Source organism: Microtus oregoni, unplaced genomic scaffold (assembly GCF_018167655.1).
Source record: "Microtus oregoni isolate MIOR12 unplaced genomic scaffold, Mior012 000010F_ref0000083, whole genome shotgun sequence".
Taxonomy (NCBI): Eukaryota; Metazoa; Chordata; class Mammalia; order Rodentia; family Cricetidae; genus Microtus; species Microtus oregoni.
Window position 1 is genome coordinate 50,986,123 of NW_024543069.1, and position 18,798 is coordinate 51,004,920.

Here is an 18,798-nt window from a genome sequence, read left to right on the forward strand (position 1 = left end):
TTAAACTTTCCAGGACAGTGGAAATGCTCTTGTGCTGGTGTCTATAGTGCAGTCTTGTTACTGTGTGGACCAGCTACTCCACTAGGTTTCTTCTGTTCCTGTCAGAGTTAATTTAAGAGGAAGGGGTCTAAAATAATTCAAATTTAACGAACCAATTCCAACCTGCCGCAGAAACAGATTGTACAGAATAGAGAACTCATATACAAAGTGGTTTTAATATGTGGGTAAGAAAAACTCCTTCATTACTAGTGGGAATTCAAAATGGTACAAGCCACTGTAGTTGGAGGCTACTCATTTGTTCCCAATTGCTGATACCGAAAATAATTACACAGATACTATATTATTTGCAATACTCTTATATCTTATATCTTAGATTAACCCATATGGTTGTGGCCTACTGGTAAGGTTTGATCTGGCATCTGTCTTCTGAGGTGGCTCCATGGTTTCTCCTTTACTCCACCTACTTTCTCCTCTTCTATCTGCTTAGAATTCCTGCCTTACACTATTCTGCTAAACCACTTGCCAAAACAGTTTTATTCATTAACCAATAAAAGCAACACATATACAGAAGGGCTTCCCACACAATTACCCCTTTTCTGTTCAAACAAAAGATTTTAACTTTAGGGTAGTAAAATTACATATAACAAAACAGGTAGCAAACAAGTTTTAATAGTTTTATCTATTTTATCTTTTATCATAACTAAGGAAAACTATAACTACAGCTTTCTATTATTTAAGTCTGTCAAAGACTCCAGAAGGCTATAATATTACCTCAGTAAACAGGAGGTACATTGTAAGCAATTTTCAAACTCTAGAATTAGCAGAGACATATCCCTGCCGGGACAGTCACCCAAAGTTCTTCTGTATTGTTTGAGCATCCATCTTTTGCCTACAAGCCCATAGTATCTGGCAGACTTTCCCATGAAGCAGGAAATTTCAGACAGTTCCGCCTATATTGGCAGTTTGTCAGTCACTTTTCTTCTGTGTCCTGCAGAATGTCTTGCAGACTCTTTCAGGAAGCAGGAACCCTGAAGGACTGTCTCACCTTTAGTAAAGTTCAGCAATCTTTTTCTGTGGACCTGCATGTCCATTTTATACAGCATAACATCAAGAAGTCCAGGCAAGAGCAGTTTCTTGCCCAAATGGTTAGCACACTCCATAAGGAATCTCTTTGATGCCCATCATCCTCTTGAAATAGATTGGTGCTACCAGTAGCAGATAAGTCTCATTGTCATGAAAAGCCCTAAGTTCTTAAAACATTTTAAATGCCATATTCTACATATTATCTAACTAATTGAAATATATCTTTGTAATCTAGAAAACCTAACTAACATGACTACAAGCTTGACTATTATAAATGACTATTAACCTGAATTTCTTAACTATATAATACATTTTTAAATGAGCTGCACAAACACAATACCTTAATCAAGAGCAGAAGTATACATATAATAAAATTGACCTTAATTTTTTATCAATAAACCAAGATCCTACAAATGCAAAGTATTCATCCCCCTTTAAATGTAAAAAAACATTTATAAATAATCATTTAGGGAATTTGGAAATTGGTATGGTGATTTCTCAGAAAATTAGGAAACAACCTACCTCAAGACCCTGCAATATCGTTTTTGGGTATCTACCCAGAGGATGCTCAATTTTACCTGAAGGATATGTGCTCAACTATCTTCATAGTGGCATTATTTGTCATAGCCGGAATCTGGAAATAATCTAAATGTTCTTTGACCAAAGAATGGATGGGAAAAAAATGTAGTACATTTACACAATGGAGTACTACACAGCAGAAAAAAATGACATCCCAAGATTTGCAGGCAAAGGGATGGATCTAGAAAACATAATATTGAGTGAGGTAGCCCAGATCCAGAAAGACAAATATCATATGTACTCACTCATAAGTGGCTTTTAGACATAAAGCAAAGAAAACCCCCTACATTTCACAATCCTAAAGAACCTAGACAACAAAGAGGACCCTAAGAGAGACATACATGGATCTAATCAACATGGGAAGTAGAAAAAGACAAGATCTCCTTAGTAAATTGGGAATGAGGGGATTATGGAAGAGGGTAGAATGGGAGGGAGGAGAAAGGGAGGGAAGCTGAGAAAAATAAAAACAAATAAAAACAATAAAAACAAAACAAAACAAAACCCCAGTCAGTTCTTTTCCACCTCTGTGTCAGACCTAGTACCCTGATCCTAGATAGACTTAATATACTGACAACAGATTAAAAAAAGAAAAAGAAAAAAAGTACATACTCTTGTGTAATCAGTTGGGGTTTGAGGATATAAACACCATTAGGTGTGATATGGGTTGAAAATGAGCAGGGAGAGAAAGACACACACAGAGAGACAGAGACAGAAAGAAGGACAGAGAGAGACAGAGATAAGGACAGAGACACAGAGGGATAGAGACACACAGAGAGGCAGAGAGAAAAATACAAACACAGCACACACACACACGGGGGAGAGAGAGAGAGAGAGAGAGAGAGAGAGAGAGAGAGAGAGAGAGAGAGAGAGATTTCAATAAGGTAGAGCATAAAACACCACAATATTCCAAGGCCTTTCTAGTTTTCTTTATCCCACAAGCCTTACCAGGGTACTCTACTTAATGCACATCATAAAGGTTATGTTGACCACTTGGTTGTCATGAACATTTCCTTCCCTTCTCCAGATGCCTGCAGTACCTTGTCTCACTTGCTCTTTCCTCAGATATACCACTGTCCATCTTGGTTAACCCGTGGTCTCTGTTTTTTTTTTTTTTTCTTGCTGCTGTGGTAGCTTGTTTCAGCTCACAGTTCTAGTTTACAGTCTATATTGGTAAGGACATCAGGTGACTTGAAGTGGCTTGTTATCTTAAGTCCATGGTAGAAGAAAGCAATGCATGCATGCCTGCTAATGTTCAGCTTGTTTTCTCCACTTACACATACAAACAATAATTAAGATAGGCCTTCCCACAACAATTCATGTAATCAAAAGAACCACTCCAAGCTTGCTCACAGGCCAGCCTATGCTAGACAACTGCTCATTGACTCCTTTCCAGCTGATCCCAGAATCTTTCAACTTGACAATTGAAGTTAACCCTCTCCTCTTTTTGATATCTTTTCCTTGTCCATTAATGCAGGGCTCTTTATATTTCTTCCCACGGATTTTGGAGCATCTCTATCTTTACAGTAGGCTCTCTTTCCATGACTATTGCAAAACGAAAGACAGCACTGTGACAAGATAGAAAGGTAACAACTCCTCCCTAAGAGATCAGTGACAGGCAGACTCCCCATTTAAGAACACACTGTCATAGAGGTCTAGAGAGAAATGAAATGTGGGTTTATTTTTGTTTTATTTTTAACTTTCCTGAGTTAGGTGGCTAATCCAATGTGCTGTTTTCTGAGGCACAGATGGAAACTTATCATGCAAATGAGTCTCTGAAGGAAATAAATTTTGTTTAAACTCTGCCTTAGGAACTTCAAGGGAATTCAGAACAGGATTTCTTTAATGATCTGGCCATATTCTGCTGCTGATTGCCAAGCTGCAAAAACGTTTGGCAGAGTGTTGGCTTCTGAGGTTTGGATGCCTTCCAATTAATCTGCCTTGGAATTCTGAAATATAAATAAATGAGTTCCAGCACAAACTTTTTGGATTTTGAACTGTCAGGCCTTTATTTCCCTCTGTGAGCATTTTGGTACAGAAACACCAGTCAAGCAGAAAGAAGAAAATTGATGGCCATTTTCAGAGGTTATTAATGACCATGATTTAAAAGAACAAAATGAGACTGAGTGTTTTAAAACTGCATGTGTCTTCATCGGACTGACCTCTGGCATAGAATTTCCAGAATGTTTTCCCTGAATTTGATTCAGGAGAGGAGGAACCAAGTGTCATTTGCTGCTTTGGTCCTTCTAGAAAGAAGATTCTGAATGGCATTTTGTTAAACATGACACATTTAGATTTGTTTTATTTTCTTGGCTGGTAGCCCAAACATTTTTCTAGCTAAATTCAGCATCCTACCATGGTGTGCTAATCCACCTTTAGACTTTGACTAAAGGCAAAATCTAGCATCCACAAAAAGGTGACTGGGTGGACATCCACAGGAGAGTGACTGGGTGAGCATTTCACCTTTGAGACCTGTACTCCCTTCATTGTTCTTCTGTTACCTCTAGCCATTTCAACTGGTTCCTGGAGAGTTCTGAATGAACTCTTTTATTTTAATTAAAGAAAAGATAAAGAAAATTTCTTCAATTATTCCTTGAACACACAGACATAAACAGATATGCATGCATGCACACACAGAGACAAATATACATACAGACACACATGTATGCACGCATACATGCAACACATATATGATGGCTAATATTGATTGGCAAGATCTATTGTCACCTAACAGCTCTACATCTCTGGATCCATTCAGAAGAAGTTTCTAGATTAATTGAGGTGGGACTATGAACCTGAAATGTGGGCACAAACTCTCTATAGGTTAGAGTTCCATAATGAATATAAAGGAGAATTTTAGTTGAGGACCAACTTTCACCTTGGTTTCCTGATTGCAAATGCAATGTGAGTTGCTTCCTCTCATTCCTGATGTCATGTTTTCCAACAGCATGATGGTCTGGAAATTCAAACTATAAGCCAAAATAAACTCTGCTTTCCTTTAGTTGTCTTCTTGTTACAGCACAGAGTACAAGAACTTACACTACAGGGGTGCATACTTGCAGGGATGCTCAGGAGACCATGTGCTTGTAGACTTTTCTGTAGCCACAGCTGTTTTGTTCATGGCTTTGGAAGCTGGAATCCACCCTAAAGTATTCCAAAGAGTAGATGTAGGAAGGTACAGCTACCAACTTCTTTCTTTGATGATTACCAAACACTTACAATAGGAATATACTCCTGTATATAATGTCCACTTCAGTAAGACTACGTCGACTTCCAGTTTTCCTTCAATGTTTCAGATACAATAAGAATTTCTTTACCTTTAATTTTTGTTTAAATAACTTTCTTCATATCAATGAAGTTTTGAATTTTATTTTTTACTTTAAAAAATTTCACTTCAGGGCTTGGGAAGTAGCTTGGGGATAAAGTGTTTGCCATTCAGATATGAAGATCTGAGTTAGGTCCCTAAGAGTCACATAAAACATAAAACAACTGAGTTTGGTTAGCTTTAAATGTCATAAATGACATAAGCAAGCATCAGCTGGGAAAAGAATTTCGATGAGGTATTGTCTACCTTGGGTTGGCCCTGGCTATGTATGGTGGAATTGTCTTAATTAAGTTAATTGATGTGGGTAGCACCATTTTCTAGACAGGAAGTCCTGAACTGTGCAAAAATAGAAAAACCAAGCTGAGCACAAGTAGCCTAGCGTGTAAGCAAGCACATGTGAATTCATGTCTCTGCTTCTGACTGTGGCAGTGGTGTGACTCACTGTCTCAAGCTCTCAGTTCTGCAACGTTTGGGCAGCGAGAGACTGTAATTGGGAACTATGAGCTAAAAGAAGCCCTTTCTCCCCAAACCTGCTTGTCAGGAGATTTAACCACAGTGACAGAAATGAACCTAGTACATGGGGTGTGGCTAGGGAGGCCAAAACCCTAGAGATGCAGATTTCTAAGGCCCAGTGGCCAGACAACCTAGCCTACTTGGTGAGTTCCAGGGCAGTGGGAGATCTTGTTTTAGAAACAGGTTGGGTTATGCCCAAGGAACAGTACCTGAGGTTTACCTCTGACCAACACGCATACACATGAACTCATTCAAACACACACTGAAACAGCCACACACACACACACACACACACATACGAACATAAATATGCAGGTATGCCTACACACAGCTCAACTCTGTGCAGCACGTTTTAAAAGGGAAAAACTTACTTTTAGTATTTGTCTTTCTGCAGTTATTGAGCTTATCTTATTGCTTATGAGTCTTTCCACAGGCTCATGTGAATGGAACAGCCATCCACCAGACCTGACCATGGGCTAGACGGACAGCTGGACAAGCCACCTGATGCCTTGAAATGGCTCTATTCAGTCCCCTCCACCAGATACAGCCCCTCACTGTATTTCAGGTCTTCTGGACATCTTAGAATAGAGAAGGCTCTGTGAAATCTGCAAGGCAAGCCAAAGATAGATTTGTTTTGCTATTTTCTCCTAGAGGACTGTCGTTCTCCCATTTTTCTTTTTGAACTCGCTAGGTGTACCTAGCTCTCCCAAGTTCTCCAGGATTTTGGGTAAGAACCTTCTTGTAACATCTATTACACTTTTTCTGCCTTTCCACCTTCTCTCTAGAGTCCTTTCCTCCTCCCAGTGTTGACTTAGCTTTAGAGTTCTCATTATTGTCGTGCAAACAGGTGGAAACTCTGATACATCTTTTCTGCTAAACCTGGTAGCTGACCTGCCTCAGTCAGAACCTGGATAAAAGGCATTCCCCATCTTGGTAACATGCAATGGGCAGCTGGGAATTTTGCTAGACTCCAGTGAGGAAATTGCCATGGGCTCCATTCACCAGAAGATATCCTGCCTGCGGATAGTTTGGTGAGTGTGTGAATCAGGTGAGACTCTTCTACATGGGACTGGGCTGCAGACAGAAGGAAGTTCTGAGTGAAAACCAGATGCAGCATGTAGAAGGCCTGGAAGACATGACAGGAGGTGGTGAGCATGGGAGGGTATTTTTAGTTTTCTTTCTGTTGTATTTGTTTTGCTTCTGAGACAGAACCTCACTCTTACCTAGGCTTCTCTTAAATTCCTGTTGATGTCATCCTCTTGCTGCAGATCCAGAGCAGCTGGGATGATAGGCTCAAGTTTCTATGTGCGGCTCTGATTCATGTTTGTTTTGACTTTTTTGTCTCTGAGAGATTTGACCTAGTTACCAAAAGAGAAAGGATCTTTTCTCCCTGATCCACCCCATTAGCTGTGGGTCTCTGAGGCCATTTATCCTCAGCATTCCATTGGCTTTGGCTGGCACAGTTGTTTCTTAGAAAAGGACTTAAAAGGCTTAAAAAATAGGAATGGAGAGATGGTGTATTTGGTCTTTTTCATCAGTCTTTCTTGGGGAGAGCCAGCCCCCAAATAATGACACAGAGACTTATTATTAATTATGAAAGCTTGACCTTAACTTAAGTTTGTTCCCAACTAGCTCTTGTACCTTAAATTAACCTGCTTCTATTAATGTACATTTTTGCTATGAGACTCTTTTTTTTAACCTCTCCTGCATTATGTACATCCCACCTGCTCCATGTCTTACTGGTGACTCGTGTGTACCTAACTTCCTCTCTGATTCCTCTTGCTCCCTGGGAATCCCACCTATTCTCTCCTGCCTAGCTATGAGCCATTCAGCTCTTTATTAAGCCAATAACAACAACACATCTTCACACAGTGTAAAAAAAAATATCCTGCAATAAGATAGATCACTAGTCAAGAGCCACACTGCTCTTATTGAAGACCTGGGTTTGGTTTCCACTTTTTTTTTTTTTTTTTTTTTTTTTTTTTTGTAGCTTTCAACTGTCTGTAACTCCAGGTCTTGGAGTTTCATCAAGCCTTTCTGACCTCCACTGGCACTGCAAGCACATGATACATGGACAGACATACAGGTAAAAATCTTATGCACAAAATAAAATAAAACTCAGAGAGTGGGAAACTGAAGTGCTTCATGAGTTAATGCCAATGCAGAAAGTGGCCTTTCTAGTTTTCTTAGAATTGTAGACTCCATGGATCCTAATGGAGGAATGAGGAAAGCTCTGGGTCTCTCAATTTTCCTCTTTTCTTATAAGTTACCTTCCTTTCAACTTTAGGTACATAGGGATATCTGGCCTTTCTGCCCTTTTTTTTTTTTTTTTTTTTTTTTTTCGAGACAGGGTTTCTCTGTGGCTTTGGAGCCTGTCCTGGAACTAGCTCTGTAGACCAGGCTGGTCTCGAACTCACAGAGATCCGCCTACCTCTGCCTCCCGAGTGCTGGGATTAAAGGCGTGCGCCACCATCGCCCGGCCTTTCTGCCCTTCTTAAGGATGCTAATTGGATTTTATGGAAAACACTGAGGGCCCAACACAGACTGGAACATTAGTGGAGGCAGGAATGCAAACAGCACCAAACAAATGAGAAATGTTACCTTACAGGCTTTCTTGGATTCTGAGATGGAAACGTGTGCCCAGGCCCAGTAGCGTTTTTATTTGTTTACTTAGGCACATGTCAACACAGTTTTTAGGTGAGGGAGGCCCCATGTGGCCCCGTCAATGCGATATGTGCTGGGACAACCTGTGTCATTGACAAGGAGGAGCATATAAGAGCTCCTTCTTGTGAGTACTTCTGCGATCTCTGCCTTTCTTCCTCATCAACTAGAACCAAGAGAACTGAAACAAACAGTACCAAACAAATGGGAAGAGCTGTCTTGAATGTGCCTGGGTCTATGAATCATTGAACAAGCAGAGTGTCCTCAGAATCTTCTACTGGACTGGGTGATGAACAGGAAGTGAGCTTCCTGTGTTAAGTCACTGTGGTTTGCAGGTTATTTGTTAAACATGTGGTGATGTTTTGAAGAAAAATGTCCTTTGATGCAATTTTCTGTCATTTAGATTATCAGATGTATTAATTCCTAAATTACATAACAAGAAACTACATAAAGATACACATTTTCTTTTTTTTTAAATTTATTTATTTATTAAGGATTTCTGCCTCCCATTTCCCTCCCCCTCCCCCGATCAAGTCCCTCTCCCTCATCAGCTAGAAGAGCAATCAGGGTTCCCTGACCTGTGGGAAGTCCAAGGACCGCCCACCTCCATCCAGGTTTAGTAAGGTGAGCATCCAAACTGCCTAGGCTCCCCCAAAGCCAGTATGTGCAGTAGGATCAAAAACCCATTGCCATTGTTCTTGAGTTCTCGGAGTCCGCTATGTTCAGCAAGTCCGGTTTTATCCCATGCTTTTTCAGACCCAGGCCAGCTGGTCTTGGTTGATCCATCTCATGTACGTCAGTCCCTTCAGGACAGGGGATATGTAAGAATTTCCTGGCTAGGGAGAAAGGGTTGTGATAATTGGTACTGTGCTGCAGTTTATCATCTCTGTAAATTGAGAGATCAAAGCCAAAGATGAAAATCAAACAGAATCAGAAACAACAGTAACAAAATGATGATTGTGAATCTACACAGTGAAATCAGGTCCCTGCATCTATGTTCAAACCTTAGCTCACATGGTTTTGGTGCATTCTCATGTCATTTAGGTATAACTTCAATTATTTAGTCCAAACTTATTTTCTTAGTCTCTTAGGTCACCACACTTAATTTATTAAAAAATTTAAACTTGTTGTTGTTGTGTGCATATGATGATATGTATGTGCTGGGAGAAAGTCTATGTGCTGTGATGCACACATGGAGGTCAAGGTACATCTCTGTGGAGTTGATTTTCTCCTTACACCTTTGTATAGGTTCTGGATATTGAAAAAAAATTGTTAGCTTAAAGTGGCTAGTAATTTGATCTGTGAGCCTTCTTTCTGGTCCTCAAATTCCTTTTTACTTCACATTCTTGATCTAAATCCCAAAAGTATGTGTAATATTTAGGGATTTCAAGAGAAATGAAACCAACAGGGCACATGAGTATGTATATAGAGTTGTGAATTGCTTAACAGTGGGGCTACCTCTGAGAAATCTGCTATTCAGTGATTCCATCATGATGAGAGATCTTATTGAATACTCTACACAGATCCACATTATCTACACATGCCTAGGCTAGATTTTGATCGGGTAGAGATACTGTTTACATGGTTGCTTGGTGATAGAAACTATACACAGAGGATTCTCTACACAAATTAAACCATGTCCTTTATCTATTGTAGGTTGAGAATATCATGGGTTTAAAATGTAGGTCATGCTCCAGACTTAGCCACATGAACTCCTGTGAGTATCAGTTGTTTGCCCTGGTGGACCAATACTACAAGAGAGTACAATACTGCATATTGCTATCCTTGAAAAAGATATCAGCTGAAGATCAGAAAATACAGTGTTTCCTGAATGTGTATCACATCAAAGGCTGGAAGGTAAGCAGCAGGCATTCGTTGAAGCATTCCTTAGGATCTACAACTAGCTGCCTAAGACTTGCACAAAGATAGACCATAATTGCCTCTGCTGATAAACTTGGCAGCACATCACTGCTATAGGTGAGATCAGATATTTTTCCATATGTGAGGCAATACTTCCTTGTCAATCTTGGAGAGTCAGGGAGTAGACTGATCGTGCCACAGGAGAAGATAAAGGTGGAAGAAAAGAATCAAAGGTAAGGAGTAAGGTATGTCATGGTGAGACATAAATTGGCTAGTAAGTAGAAGAGAAATACAGTTCCGTGGAGGTGCAAGGAAATAAAAAATCAACTCCTACACAGAAATACCATCTTCTCTACTCTATCCTGTTGTCTGGACAGTGAACCATTCTTGTTTCTTTTTTTAAGATTTTTTTAAAAAGTTTTTCTCATTCTAAAATACAATAAGTATTACTTCCCATGTGATTCATAAAATATTTGGTAACAGAAACTATGCTTTATATTAGTTGAATATCTTCATGTAACAACATTAATCACTATAAATATTCAGTGGGTCTTCTAGGCTCGATCTCTTTGCTCTGAGTAAACTGTCAAACTTTATTTAGTTGGGCAGCAGGTATGTAAATATAATAAAAATGTATTCTTATAGAATGTTAAAGATAGTTAAATCTCAGAACAGAAAAAAAATTATGTAGAGAAAGAAAATATGTGAGAAGAAATGCTGTTTCTAATTATTTTCTCCAAGAGGCGCGCACAGAAGGTTGCTCTCAGATGTGAGCTTCATGCACCTGAACTGTTGGACATTTGGTCCACAAGCTGCTGAGTGAGAGTCTTTTCAGGACACATTCTTGGTCATATGATGACTAATGTGCTTAAAGTTGCACACAAATGGTTAGGCGTTTCACAGAGCAGTTTACAGAACTCAAAGTCAAACCCAAGGTCAGAGAGCTTTTTTAGTATGACTGTGAAGAGCTCAAAAGATGAGCTGTAGGCAGGAGTGGGCTTGAAGCACCTGCGTATTTTTTAAATATTCATGCCTCTGTTGATAACTTCATCTTAAGTCAGGCTTTTGTTTCTGATTTTCTTTAAAGTCAAAAGATAAACAAGTCCCTGTAAAACCTTCTCTCTCGTCGGTTATCAATTTAACTGTGTCGCAGATCAGTTGTAGCTCCCTGGATTGTCTGGATTGGAGAATGCAGGTTCTCTCTTCATCCCACCGAGATGGGAAATTCAGAACACAGAGAGAAGATAAGACACTTGACTTCCCAATGAGCCCCATTCACTGTCTCAGTCTCTGTGAATTAGGAAAATGGACATGTTCTCTGCAGAGGTGCCCACATGGGGCGATTGAGTCTCTTTGATCCTAGTAGATTCAAAGATGAATTTCTTTTGGGACTTAGTATCCAGCAAGGCTGTGGTTTTCTCAATAAGAAAACTTCTTCTCTCTTTTATATTGTAGGTATTCTCTCCTGTGTATATCTGGGCTGCTGAGATTTAAGTTGCAAGTTGCTTTTGACAACATCTTACTTTATCATCCTTATTTTCCTGACTTATCATTTAAAAATACTTTTGAAGTTTATGTATTTCAGAAAGCATAGTGAAACCCTTCTGAGAATGAGGTTTGATATATGCAATCAATATGAATAAATAATGTATGAAATAATATTTGAATGGCTTTTCCTTGTTCACTGAGTGAAGCAATCTATCTTTTTCTACATCCCTTTAACTCATTAGACTGCAATAGTTCAGTGAGAGCTTAAGTAGCTGGTGGGTAGAGCTGATGTGGAATTCCTCTCTGTATGCTGTGAATATATTTTATTGCCATTGGTTAATAAAGAAATTACTTTGGGCCTATGGCAAGGTAGAATAGAGCAAAGCAGGAATTCCAAGCAGAGATAGAGGAGAAAAGAAGGCAGAGTCAGGGAGATGCCATGTAGCTGCTGAAGGAGAATGATGCCTGCCCTGGAACTTTAGTTGTAAACAAGCCTCATGGTAAAATACAAAATAATAGGAATGGGTTAATTTAAGATGTAAAAATTACTTAATAAGAATCTTGAGTTAATAGGCCAACCAGTGTTGTAATTAATATAGTTTCTGTGTTATTATCTGGGTATGGGTAGCTGGGAAATGAACAAGCAGCCTATGTCTACATACAGCCAAATCCCACCACGGTAAAAATCTAATGGAGACATTTTTTATAAAAAAAAAAATTCAGGTTAATTTCACACAAGAGACAGACATTATCATTCTTTCTTTTGTTTTTTTCTTTCTTTCTTTTTTTTTTTTTCAAGATAGGGCTTCTCTAAGTAACAGCCCTAGCTATCCTGGAACTAGCTCTAGTAGACCAGGCTGGCCTCAAACTCACAGAGATCCACCTGCCTCTGCTTCATGAAGGCTGGTATTAAAGGTGTGCAGCACCACTGCTTTGCTATAAATGGATGTTTTTATGGTTCTTGATATTCAATGACTTTTTCCTAAAAGCTTCAACAATTATTGCTACCACCAACTGTGAACTGAGCAAGATTACCAGAATCCCCCATCTTTGCCAGAGCCAGGATTTATTGTACTACTTTTGTCTATATTAATAAGAATTAGTCATTTATAAAGTTGGTTTCTTGAGGGAGACACCATAAATTTTGGGAGACATCATAGATTCTGAGGGAGTTCCTAGTTTGACAAACTGATTTTTCTTGAAAGGAAGAATTATGACAGTTTTCTGGAATAAGTCCTTAGCAATGCTATATTCACACTGTATGTAATGCTATATTTAAATATGGAGATCTGATTGACTGAAAAATATGATCAGGGTTTAAGGATTTAAAAAAGTGGATCCTAGTAAGAAAGACTGATTGTCCTTTTCCAGCGAGAAGACATGAAGGCTGAGGTGTAATGAATAATGAAGTCATAAGTAAAACACTTACTAGTCATTTGTTGGGTGAATTAATGAAGTTAATAATCAATTAATTTTTTGCCACCAAAGATGGAAAAACTATTTTAGGGGATGGGAAGATGACTCAAAGAGCTGAGTTTGGATTTCTATATCCCATGTTAAAAAACAAAAACAAAACTAAACAAAAAAAAGAAAAAGAAAAATTTTTGAAAATAAAAATAAAGGCTATTTAAAAAATGAGCAATACAAAGTAAAGAAGTTGTTTCCTACTTCTTAAATTACATATATGAGTATTTTTGCTGTTTTCCTAACAATTAACAAACTAATTACAACAGTTTTACATAAGAGAGTTGCCAGAGAAATCTACATAAGTTTAAAGAAGGATGATTAAGGAGATCCTAGACCCATGAGCTACTTTTTATCACAATTATAAATTACTAAGGAAATGGTTTAGATTGTCCAATTATGTGAAGATGAGGAAAGACTAAGATGTAGATACACAAAGTGGGGTCCCCATTCCTAAATATGGTAGCCAGTCATCACTGTAGATTTCAGTCAATAACTTAGAAAATACTATTAAAAAGATGTGTCTCTCCCAGGCATTGTCTCAAATTTTTTCATTCTATCCCTGACTCAGGGATTACCTTACTCTCTCTTACTTGTAAATAATCCCGTAACTTTTGGACCCTAGAGGTCCATTATATACAAATTTGATTTTATTTTTATCTATAGTGCTCTATATTCCAGAAGAAAATCAATGAATCTGGGTTGTCCCTGTTCAGAGAAAAAAAGAAAGCTGATCAGAACTATATGTGTCAGAAGAATGGGGAGTTCAAATCCACCAGTCATTTGACTTTATGATTTTTTTTAATTGTGGAATTGTTTAACTCCCAGAATGAATTGTTAGGTGACAGAAGTGGGCTTGGTTTTCCCACTTGTATTAGCCAATCCAATTTGAGGGGCAAGGTGTTTTGAGGTATATAAGTTTTCTCCAAATTCTGAGATCCCTAAGGTCCATCTCTGACTATCTATCTGCATCTGACCTGGGTGGGCCCTCAGCAATTCCTTTGACTTCATGAAGTCAAGGCTTATTGAAGGATGAAAAAATAAGGATGACTGGAGGGCCTAGCATATCATCTTGTACAACATCCAAGATGTCCCTGAACTGCAGTGATAAACCCTCAGTGGGTTGACACTCAGCAGCATTCAAATAAAGATATACAGGACCAACGTTCCCATCTTGAAACACAGAGGACAGAGGGCAGAGGACTCCTCAGAGAGGCTCATGGGAACTGATTGTTCTGCTTCAGATTTCTCACAGTATTTGAAGAGAACCTGAATTGTACACTGATCAGTATGGGTAGGGCAGTGTCTGGTCACTAGAAGAGACTGATTGGAGCAAATAACATCCTCTACCAAGGCTCAGCTCCTTTGGTTGGGATGAGTGGTATAGTCCTGTTGTGTAGCCCCACCTATGGTAAGTATTCTGCTCCAGCTGCTAGTAATAAAGCTTCTACTCCAGTATTACTGGTCATCTCATCAAAGACACTTTATCTGCTTATAGTTCCTCTCAGCTAGCCAAGATAATGTTACCTACAGCTTCCCGACTACGGCGGGAATGGCCCCCATAGGCTCATATATTTAAATGCTTAGTCACCATAAACTGTTTGAGAAGATTAGAAAAATTAGGAATTTTGCCTTTTTAGAGGAAATATGTTGTTGTGGGTGGGCTTTGAGGTTTCACAGTCCTATGCCAGGCATAGTCTCTCTTTATCTGTCTGCTGTTTGTATACAGGGTGTAAGCTCTCAGCTGTGTGCCTTCCTACCTGCTGCTATGCTCCCTTAAATAACTGATCATAGACTAATCCTCTGAAACTGTAAGCCAGTCCCCAATTAAATGCTTTCTTTTGTAAGAGTTGCCTTGATCATGATGTCTCTTCACAGCAAAAGGCCATTGACTGCCCCACTTTGTTTTAATGGAACAAATAGAGCTTCTACTCTTGTCCCATGTTCAGAGGCTACAAATGGATAGCTTTTCATGCATACCTAAAAAGAGCTACTTCTTCCGCTGTGTTGATGCCAGTGTTTTAGGGAATCTTTTTGATCACTGCATATGCTATCAGCTTCACTGTTGGGGTCACCTCACCATGTCTGATCCAGAGTAATAGATTCCTGGTCTATTGGCTGTTTTCATTCAGAGTTTGGTTGCTACACTATGATTGCTTCCTGGAGTTAGCCAGGCCACATCTGTCTTAACACATGCATTCAATCAGCATAAGAATGCCTCATTTGCACATAAAGAGTTAAGGCACACCTAGAGTCATGCTCAGCACAAAAGGATATCCAGTCTTTCTTCTCTGGCTTTGGTGCAGCACTGGGGCATCTTTTACCATTATTCATGGGTAGAATAAAAGGTGCATTCTTGTCTTCAAGAATATGCTAGGTGTAAAACTCCTGCCCCTGCAGATGTAGGTGAGAGTGTGCCTAATGAGCAAACAACCGAATAATGAGCCAGTAAGATTTGGGAACTAAGGTGATAATCTACCAATTTGTTGGTAAGAAGTGAATCCGAATCTTGTTCATACAAAAACTTCTGCCACCATATTGCAATGGTGCTTACATACTGTATTTTTCATCACATGCACATGCGTGTGTGTTTGTGTGTACATGTGTACACACACCTGAGTACAGGTGTCCTCAGAAGGCAGAAGCAGGCATCTGCAGCTGGAGTTACAGGTGGTTGTGAGTCACCTAATGAGGGTTCTGGGATCTGGATTCAGGTCTTCTTCAAGAGCAGTGTGTTGTAACCCTTGAGCCTACTCTCCAGCATTAAGAATTGTTTTTCAAAGCTATTTCTTTTTACCTTCATGTTATCACTCATTATTAAGAACCACAAATACTTTCATGTTTTTATCTATACTCTCACATACAAAAATTTTATCTGGAAAGACTAATTCAGTTTAGTTGAAAATAAAAAGAAACGTACTAGAGGAAAGCAGAGGCATGATTCCTTTAAAAGAAGGCTTCCTGACTCGGAGTTAGCAGCAAAAACTGTACAGCTCCTTTAAGAGGCAGCTTCCTGGTTTGTGCTGGTGCTGTTATGGAGCACTTAAATGGGGTCTGTGAGCAGGGTGTTACAAATTGCTTAATGATAACATAGGCCTGCTGTGTCCCTGGAGCTGGGGTGGTGAGCATGGCTGGCAGAGGCAGTGAACATGCCTCTGCAATCTTGGACTGGGTGTGGTGTGTGTGTGTCCTGCAGAATGTCTCACAGACTCTTTTATGAAGCAGAAATGCCAAAGGATCATCTCTCCTTTAGGCAAGTTCAGCAGTCATTTTTGTGTAGGTCCTGGATGTTCAGTCAATACAGCATAACATCAAACAGTCCAGGCAAGAATAGTTTTGTTGCCCAAAGGGACAACAAACCCCATAAGAAGTCTCTTTGATACCCATCTTCCTCTTGAAGTTATTGGAGCAGATGTGTCTTATTGTCATGAAAAGTTATGTTATTAAAATATCTTAAATACCATATTTTGAAGGTCTCTGAAAGATTTGAAGTATACCCATCTAACTGAAATATATCTCTCCATATATAGAAAACCTAACTAATATGACTACAAGCTTGATATTATAGATGACTCTCTATTAACCTATATTTTTAATTATATATTATATTTTTAAATGAGCTTCACACACAATACCTTAATCAAGAGCAGAAATACACATATAACAAAATTGACCTTAATATTTTATTAATAAACCAAGATCCATACCAGTCCAAAATATTTATCTCTATATCAAAATATAATGATATATCATATCATTATATTTTGAAATATAAACAAACATTTATAAACAACCTTTAGGAATTATTGTGGGTCCTGATAATCTTATGTGGACCTAAAGGAACTTTAGAATTATGGTCAAGTCCTGACTGGAATATTCTATGAGGCTTGATCATATCAACTAGCAGTCTTGAGGCTGTTCTGGATGTAGAACTCAGACATCTAGTCCATCTGTTCCTACTGGAGATTTCTCAGGGCATCTTCCTTGTTCAAACCTGATTTTTCTTAACCCAGAATGAATCCGCAGCCTCTCATTTCCTGTGGAAACAAAAGCAAAGCCTCTTCTTCAAAGTAACATATCTTTTGACTTAAATTTTGATATAAAGGCATTTTCAAAATATAGATGTTGGATTAATCCAGCAGCATCTGTAATTAAATATCTTTGAGCAGCTGTTGCTCCTTCCTCAGCCATCAAACAATTCAAAGACAACATAATATCATACAGTACCAAGATTCTCTGTGTATTTTTCTTCTTTACATGGCTTTATTTTAAACTATTTTACTTTTATGTGGATATAGTCAACCATGTTGGAGCATCAATTTGCAGTAGAAGTCAATTCATTTGCTCCTGGACCCTCAGACCCAAAATAATCACATAGAAATTATGTTTGTTAAATCACTGCTTGGCATATTAGTGGTAGTTTTTTATTTGCTAGCTCTTACATCCTAAACTAACTAATCTCCATTGATCTGTGCATTGCCACGTGGTTGTGGCTTAGCGGCAAGGTTCAGTCCAGCATCTTCTCTGGTGGGGCTACATGGCTTCTTTTGATTCTGCATTTTCCCCCATCATTTAGTTTAGTATTCCCTGCCTACCTCTATTCTGCTCTGTTCAGGCCCAAGATAGTTTCTTTTTTAGCCAAGGGTATTTACAGTATACAGAGGGGAATCCCACATCAATATGTTACTTGGTCTTTTTCCTTTGCAACTCTTAATATTCTTTCTTTATTCTGTATATTTTGTGTCTTGATTATTAAATGGTGAGAGGAATTTGGTTTTGGTCCAATGTATTTGGTGTTGTATAAGCTTTTTGTACCTTCATAGATATATCCTTCTTTATGTTGAGAAAGTTATTGTCTATGATTTTGTTGAATATATTTTCCGTGCCTTTGAGCTTGAGTTTTTCTCCTTCTTCTATCCCTATTATTCTTAGGTTTGATCTTTTTAAGGTGTTCCAGATTTCCTGGATGTTTTGTGTTAAGAATTTGTTGGACTTGAATCTATTTCCTCTATAATACCTATAACACCTGAGATTCTGTCTTCCATTTCTTGTATTCTGTTGGTTATTGTTGGACCAAAATTAACTCAGGGCCTATATCTTGAGGACTGTAAGACAGAGAAAAGCCTGGTTTGAGTTTGAAGAATAGTCAAAGCTACCCACTGAGGATGAAACAGGAAAATCTAGATAGGTGCCCCTCCAGTCAGAGGGAGGGCTTGGCTGTCTCTCATTGGCTGGAGGTACCCCCACATCACACAATGTCACTTAACCTATATAAACTGATGCTCACAGTAATAAACTGAGTTCCTGCTTTGACTTGACTCCCTATTGTATCTAATTGTTCTGCATTGTGGAGCTGTGGAGCTGATTGTCCTGAGTTGTGAGGCTGCAGAATGGGCAGATAGCACACTCACTTTTCCTGGGGAATAAGGCTAAGGAGGCTTGGCAACTAGTGCCACAACATGGGGTGACTGATTCTAGGGCAAAGTGGTTGGTCAATGTGAGTGCAACCTCACACAAAGAATGACCCAGCACTTAAGGCAGTGAGATATATGCTACTCTTTTGAGTCCTGGAATTGTCAGACCACACTGCCATCCAGGCGTGGGAGAATATAACTACCCTGGTCCCTGAGTACCCACTGGGATTCTTTCTTATTGGAAATGTAGAACCAGTTGAAGACTCTGGCCAGAGAAAGGGAAAAACACTTTGATATACCCCCACCATTGGGATTCTACCCAACTATTATGACCCTTAAGGCTTGTTTTCACTCCACAGCTCTGCCTCCCCCAATGACAGGTAAGAAAAAGGTCAGAGAACAGGAGAGGTCTAA

At 39.0% G+C, this 18,798-nt stretch overlaps 1 pseudogene; it reads right to left on the reverse strand.

The window, feature by feature from the left end:
* Positions 1-14,940: 14,940 nt before the first annotated feature.
* Positions 14,941-15,487, reverse strand: LOC121452784 (annotated as a pseudogene).
* Between the last annotated feature and the right edge of the window lie 3,311 nt (positions 15,488-18,798).